Source organism: Denticeps clupeoides, chromosome 1 (genome assembly GCF_900700375.1).
Source record: "Denticeps clupeoides chromosome 1, fDenClu1.1, whole genome shotgun sequence".
In the NCBI taxonomy this organism is placed as follows: domain Eukaryota; kingdom Metazoa; phylum Chordata; class Actinopteri; order Clupeiformes; family Denticipitidae; genus Denticeps; species Denticeps clupeoides.
In genome coordinates this window covers 28,264,293-28,271,541 of record NC_041707.1, presented here as the reverse complement: position 1 = coordinate 28,271,541, position 7,249 = coordinate 28,264,293, and the positions used below count along the sequence as shown (strand labels likewise).

General features: G+C 43.7%; 1 non-coding gene across 1 annotated transcript; it reads right to left on the bottom strand.

Moving 5' to 3' along the window:
* Positions 1 to 542: 542 nt before the first annotated feature.
* On the bottom strand, positions 543 to 649 carry LOC114802843 (U6 spliceosomal RNA). Its single transcript, XR_003751799.1, has one exon. It is a non-coding gene; the product is annotated as a U6 spliceosomal RNA (small nuclear RNA).
* Positions 650 to 7,249: the final 6,600 nt, after the last annotated feature.

Sequence of the window (7,249 nt, the reverse complement as noted above, 5' to 3'; positions counted from 1 at the left end):
CATTTAAAGTGATTGACTAGTATGTTTTCTGTGTGTTGCCTCTGTTTGAATAGGAAATTAAAATAGGCTCATTGCTGTCATCGTTCACACATATACTCCTCACGTAAATTCAAGCACCATCTGAGAAGGCATAAAACACTTATGTCTAACATTGACGTCATCAAATTCTCTGAAACGCTTTTGGAGACGGCTTAAAAAAGTTAAAGTTAAAGTGAAGTGTTCTTTACTATAGGTTTCCTGACAGACTTTGGCCCATTCAACCATTACAAAGCTTGTCCAAATTGCATGGTTTCCGTGCATGGAGTTCAGTTTGAACACCTGCCACAGATCTTCAATACGACCACTCCAACAATAATATGTATATATTATATTACATATATTACACACACACAATACTACACCAATCTCTGATGGGGAGCAGTGTGTGGGGATGGTGCTTTTGCTCAGTGGCACCTCAGTGGCACCTTGGCGGATCGGGATTCAAACCGGCAACCTTCTGATTACGGGGCCGCTTCCTTTTCCGCTAGGCCACCACTGCCCCTAAAAATATGGAACGCTTCACGGATTTGCATGTCATCCTTTTGCAGGGGCCATGCTAATCTTCTCTGTATCGATCCAATTTTAGTATATGTGCAGCCGTAGCAAGCACGAGCTAGAGAAATGAACATTCATTTAATAGGCAAGAGCTCTGGTAGACATTTCTGAAGTCAGCATGCCAATTGTACAATCCATCAAAAGTTGCGATATCTGGAATTGTGCTGTGTGATCAAACTGCAGTATGATCAATTTCAGAGTGGCCATTTATTGTGGGCAGTCTAAGGCACACCTATGCAATATTCACAAAAGTGTTGCATTTATATTTTTGTTCAGGGTAAATAAACCTCCTTCAGGTGGGTGGGTTGTGGGGAGCTAAGGCTCAGAGTAATATTGCATGTCCTCTGAGATTTTAAATGCAATCAGCCTCTGACAGGGCACTGAATTGATTGTGTGCAGAGATTTCAGAGCCACACAACAACTAATAACATGAGTGTCCTCTCAAGACTGTAACTCAGTTGTGGTTGTGGCTTTTGTGGTTCTCACAGAAATCCAAAATCTAAAAGGTCATACTGAATATGACTGAAGTTCTTGCCAATACTTTCAAATTGAGAACTGCAAGATGATTGAGTTCAGGGTGCCTGCAATCATTCTGTTAGTCAGACTGCACTGTACACACTGATGTGAAGTTCAGCTGACTGAGATGGCAGTATTTTTTTCTAATGTCATACAAAGAAACAGAAAATCTATTACAAATAAAACACATACTGTAATGTGTTCAGGTTCTATCACAGACACAGATTGTGTGTGAGTCAAATGTTGCCAGAAAATAACAGCAAATGAAAACATGAAAAGGTGAAAGTCTATGGATGTTTTTATTAATATGTAACCTTATTAGGAATGCAACAATCCCACAACTGTTCATATGACAGACCCAGAGTGAATTTAACTGCTTGCAGGTGTAACAGTTTAAATAGCTCAGAGAGATAGCACACAGGTTTAAATGTTCAATTTGATTTATGATAGAAACTCCTGTTGGTTGGAAAAGGTGTAAGTGACTCTGTAGCTTGAGACAGGTTTGATAAAGAGATCTCATTTCTGTTGGGCTGCAAAGGTTAGTCATAGAAATACAAAAATCTTAATGCCAAAGTTTGCTTGCATAATGAGGTTTTATCCTGCCCCCGCATTGTTCTCAGTTCACATTTATACAATTTGTGGCTCATACATTGTTGCTTTCTCCTAGAGCACCTTTGTGAACAGAAATTATTTAGGTGTGAGATATACTGTTAGGAGAATTTGCTCTATTTTGCAGCCTGCCAAAAGCAGCATTTTGGGTGGAGGTAGACCATAAGAAAGGGAATCTAAGACATCACTTCTATAAGGGACTGTCCCATGCACCACTCGCCTTAATGAATAAGTCATACACCATTTCTTATATGGTGAGAGATTTTCTTATGGGTTCTTGTGGCCATAGTACATTCATACATCAGGCCATTATCTTTTTTGTCTGAACAATGACAGACAATTATTTCTCTTTACATTTATAGCATTTATCAGATGCCCTTATCCAGAGCGACTTAGTCAGCAGTTACAGGGACAGTCCCCCTGGAGCAAATTAGGGTTTCACAAAAAAACCTTCTCTGTCACACCAGAGGAAACAAAACCCTGGATCAAGTTTACACAAAATGTTCCCTAATCGTTTTCACCTGTGTCAAATGTATAAAGCTGCCCTGTTCGTTTCTGTCCACTGTCAGGTCTTTAAAGTTATGTTCCGTGTTCACCAGTGTCTACATCTCGGATGTCTCCCCTGTCCTGTGAATCACCATTAAACTCCTGTTCCGTGATGTCAGGTGAAAGCGTCCTTCATTCCTCATCATTCCTCGTCACTCTTCGTCCTCCTCTCCGTTCACCCGCCGTGTCATGCCCGCATGGACGTGACAGAACCCCAAATATCCTCTTTATGAATGAGCTTAACGACTTTTATGCTCGCTTTGGAAGAGACAACAAGCAACCTGCTGTCAGGATCTCCTCCTCAACTGACCACTCACCTCCTCAGATGTTTGCACTGCACTGAGCCGGATCAATGCACGCAGGGCTGCTGGACCAGACAGCATCCCGGGGCACATACTTAGAGCATGTGCAGAGCAGCTTGCTGGCGTATTTTTCCAACATGCCTCAAATCCACCTCCATTGTGCCAGTGCCGAAACATTCTAGCCCAGCACGCCTGAATGACTACTGCCCTGTAGCACTCACACCCATAATCATGAAGTGCTTCGAGCGGTTAGTCCTGGCACATCTGAGGGACTTTCTCCCACCAACTCTGGACCCACACCAGTTTGCTTACTGTAGCAATAGGAGCACAGAGGATGCAGTCTTCATAGCACTGCACTCTGTACTCACACACCTGGACAAGCAAAACAAATATGCACGGATGCTACAATAGAGAGCATCCTACAGTGTGGTATGGAAGCTGCACTGTTGCTGAGTGTAAGGCGATGCAGCGGGTGGTGAGAACTGCCCAGAACATCACAGGGACTCTTTTCCATCCATTTCCATCCCCCCCCCCCCCCCCCCCCCCCCCCCCCCCATACACTCCTGAAAATCACTGTACTACCCATTTTTGCACATAATCATTGCACTGACTTTTTTTTTTAGAAATATGTTCATATTTATCCATCTCCTGCACATATCACTTTATGTATATACATAACGCACCTGTATCCTGCACTTCCTGCTTATTGCACTTATGGTTAGACCTAAACTACATTTCGTTGCCCTGTACTTGAACATGTGTAATGACAAAAAACGTTGAATCTAATCTAAGTGTCTTGCTCAAAGAACGCAATGGTAGTAAGTGGAATTTGAACCTGGGTCTTCTTGTTCACAGGCAAGTGTGTTACCCACTAGGCTACTACCATCCTAGATGTCACTGATAGGATTATGGCCTAAAATTACAATCATTACTGTTTCATGTTTGTTTTGGACATCATATATCATCTTCTGCTAATATTCTTTTAGGAACACAGACATCATTCTATACAAATGGTTTAGTCAAAATGTTCCACTTTCCTAACTGTGGTCCTGTCTGCTCTGCTATTCTTTGATTTTGTTGATTTTGTTTTTTTTCACGACAGTGTCAAAGTTACCCTCCAGCCTCAATTCTGCTGCGCACACACACAAACCCCTAAGGATGCAGGACATTAATCCCCAAAACAAAAACCGCTCATCTCCCGATCTGACTCATCCTCTTCATGTCCCTCCCTCTACAGCTTATTCAGCCTATGCTCGCCACTGACCAGCACCAAGTAATTTCGCAAGCCTTGAAGCTGAGAACAGGCCAGAATTCATCCCTCTAACCATGATTGTTTCATTCTTCTCTAGTGTTAGGTGGCTGATGAAATGCAACACTGAAATTTACCAAGTGAACGAAGAAAGAATGAATGAGATATCATTTCTATGAAAGTGAAGTAAAAGTGAAGTGACTGTCATTGTGATACACTGCAGCCCAGCACACGTGCACACAACGAATTGTGTCCTCTGCTTTTAGCCCATCACCCTTAGGGAGCAGCGGGCAGCAATGACAGGAGCCCGGATAGCAGTGTCTGGACGGTACTTTGCTCGGTGGCAGCTCAGTGACACCTTGGTGGCTTGGAATTCGAACCGGCAACCTTTTGATTACGGGGCCACTTTCTTAACCACTAGGCCACAACTGCCCCTATGTGCCATGACATGACACGTCTTCAGTGTTGCGTCCTCCTCCACTACCGTTGCACTTGGTAGTGGAGAAGGTCTGACCACCACCTTATGGAACTAGATCTTGGACTTTTCTGAACAGCGTCTCAGGCAACACCACACTGAGCACTGCAGCTCCTCAGGGCTGTGTGCTTAGTCTAATGCTGTTGACCCTGCTGACCTATGACTGTACAACGATGTACAACTCCAACCATGACATCAAGCTTGCACAATGACACAACCGTTGTGGGTCTCGTCATTGTCATCATCTTCCTCTGCTTATCCGGGGGAGCAGTAGGGAATTCCAGACAGCCTCATCTGGCCAAGCCACCAGCTCCTCCGGCAAGACTCCAAGGCATTCCCAGACCAGACTGGAGATATTTTCTCCAACATGTCCTGGGTTGACCCGGGGGCCTCCTGCCAGCAGGACATGCCTGAAACACCTCCCCATGGAGGCATCCAGGCGGCATCCTGACCAGATGCCCGAACCACCTCAATTGGCTCCTCTCGATGTGGAGGAGCAGCGGTTCTCTGAGTCCCTCCAGAATGTCCGAGCTCCTCACCCTATCTCTAAGGCTGCACCCGGGCACCCTACAGAGGAAACTCATTTCGGCTGCTTGTGTTCACGATCTTGTTCTTCCGGTCATTACCCATATGTGAGGATTGGGACCCCGGTAACCCTCCAGGCCGGGTACACTGGCTCTTTGCTGTTCCTTCCCAAAAAGGACCACTCTCCATTGAACATTGACTGATCTTGTGTGGAATTAGTCAAGAACACAAAGTTCCTCAACGCCTGCTCAACAGCTAAGAAAGCCCAGCAGTGTCTTTAATTCCTGCGGAGGCTGTAAAGTCCATCTTCCATCACCCATCCTCACCACCTTCTGTATAGGGACTATTGAGAGCATTCTGACCAGCTGCATCACTGTCTGGTTTGAGAACTGCACCATATCGAACCGCAAGACCCTACAGTGGATAGTGAGGACAGCTGAGAACATAATCGGAGTCTCCCTTTCCTCCATAATGGACATTTACAGCACATGCTGCATCCGGAAAGCCAAAAGCATTGTTAGGGACTCTACACACCTCTCACATGCATTCTTCACCCTCCTGCCATCCGGAAAATGGTACTGAAACATTCAAGCCCTCACTGCCAGACTGTGCAACAGTTTCATCCCACAGGCCATCAGACAACTGAACTCTCAGGGACTCTCCGAATTTGGACTGATAAACTCACACTACCTCTGTTATTTACATTTTACATTTACGGCATTTGGCAGACGCCCTTATCCAGAGCGACTTACAACGTGCTTAATCGTCACAACTGTGGGACAGGTGTGTGTCTTTTCAAATCATATTCAAACCCATATTAGCTCTAACATAATAAAACATGGAAAATGTGAGATGCTGTGAATACGTTCCAGATGCATTGTATGTTCCATTGACCGTCTCCTTGACCTACAACACCATGACCATGCTTCTAAATTCACAGCAATGACCAATCATCTTAACACTGGCTGTGTTAACAGTGACTCTCACTGATTTGCTGCAAGCAAAGTCTCTAATCAGTGCTGTCATGGGATCAGCATGGCTAAAAATGAATTTTGACATGTGAATGTTGTTATGAATGTTTTTTATAAAATCAGTCTTTGTCCAAATATTTTCTGAAATTCTATAAGAAAATATCATATATTAAAAGGGATCCTAAGCTTAAACGTAAACTCCAGCTAGTACAAAATGCTGCAGCCAGAGTTCTAACTAGAACTAGTAAATTTGACCACATCACTCCAGTCTTTCAATCACTGCACTGGCTACCCATCAAATTTAGAATTGACTACAAAATCCTACGTTTGAACTATAAAGCCCTAAATGGTCTTGCCCCACAGTACCTGAGTGAATTTTTAGTTATTTACGAACCGCCACGCCCCCTTCGATCAACGGGTGCGGGGTCACTACTGGTACCCAAAGTATAGAAGTTCACATCTGGGAACAGATCCTTCTCATAAAGAGCTCCGCAGTTGTGGAACAGCTTGTGGAACAGTTTCAGTGTTTAAATCTAAACTGAAAACCAATCCGTTTTCTCTAGCCTTCTGTTAAAGTCCCAGACACAGTCTCAATTATAAAGTCCACTTTACCACACAGTCACCCTGTTAAACACAGACAGTGTTAAATTCACCCTAGTTATGCTGTCCTAGTTAGGGTAGCATCAATATACCACTATAACCACATATTTCAGTATCAGTCTTACAATGCCACCGTCTGCCTCTGCTTCAGTTTGTTTTCTCCGAGACACTGAATCAAGCGCACAGACTACTGGCAGAGTCCAGTGAAGAGACCAGCAGATAAATCCTGGTTCCTGGCAATTGCTAAACAAGGACTTAGCATGAAATGAACAAGAGGGTCACCACAGCCACCACCACCATAACAACTAAAGCTTCAGGCACCAGTAGCATCATAATGGACACGTAATGTACACCATGATGCTGGACTACACTTTGGACTTCTCTACAACTGTAGGACTTTTTTTTTTCTTCTTGTTGGAGAATCACAAACCCTGCACTGATACCACTTGAAGGCTCACTCTACCCTGGAAGGGGGTCCATCTCTGTATCACTCCTTCCCAAGGTTTCCTCCTTTTTTTTCCTCTTTTTTTTTTTGTAGAGATTTTCCTTGTGTACAGAAGGGTCAAGTGTGGGGGGTGTCAACTGTAGGGCTTGTCAAAGCCCATTGAGACATACTGTAGTGATTATGGGCTATAAAAGAAATAAATATTTTAAATTGTTGTTAAAATATAAAGGTTAGCTATAAATTTTATGCAGTGTGAAAGAGCAAGCACAATAGTAACAGGAATGCATGCAGGGTAGTGGATGGAGGTCTAGTACTACAAACATTATGAGAGGTTTATTTCTACTGCACATCACTGCAAATCATTTAATTGCTGCCAGAAAGTAAGTAAAACACAAAAACCTCATTACATCAGCCATG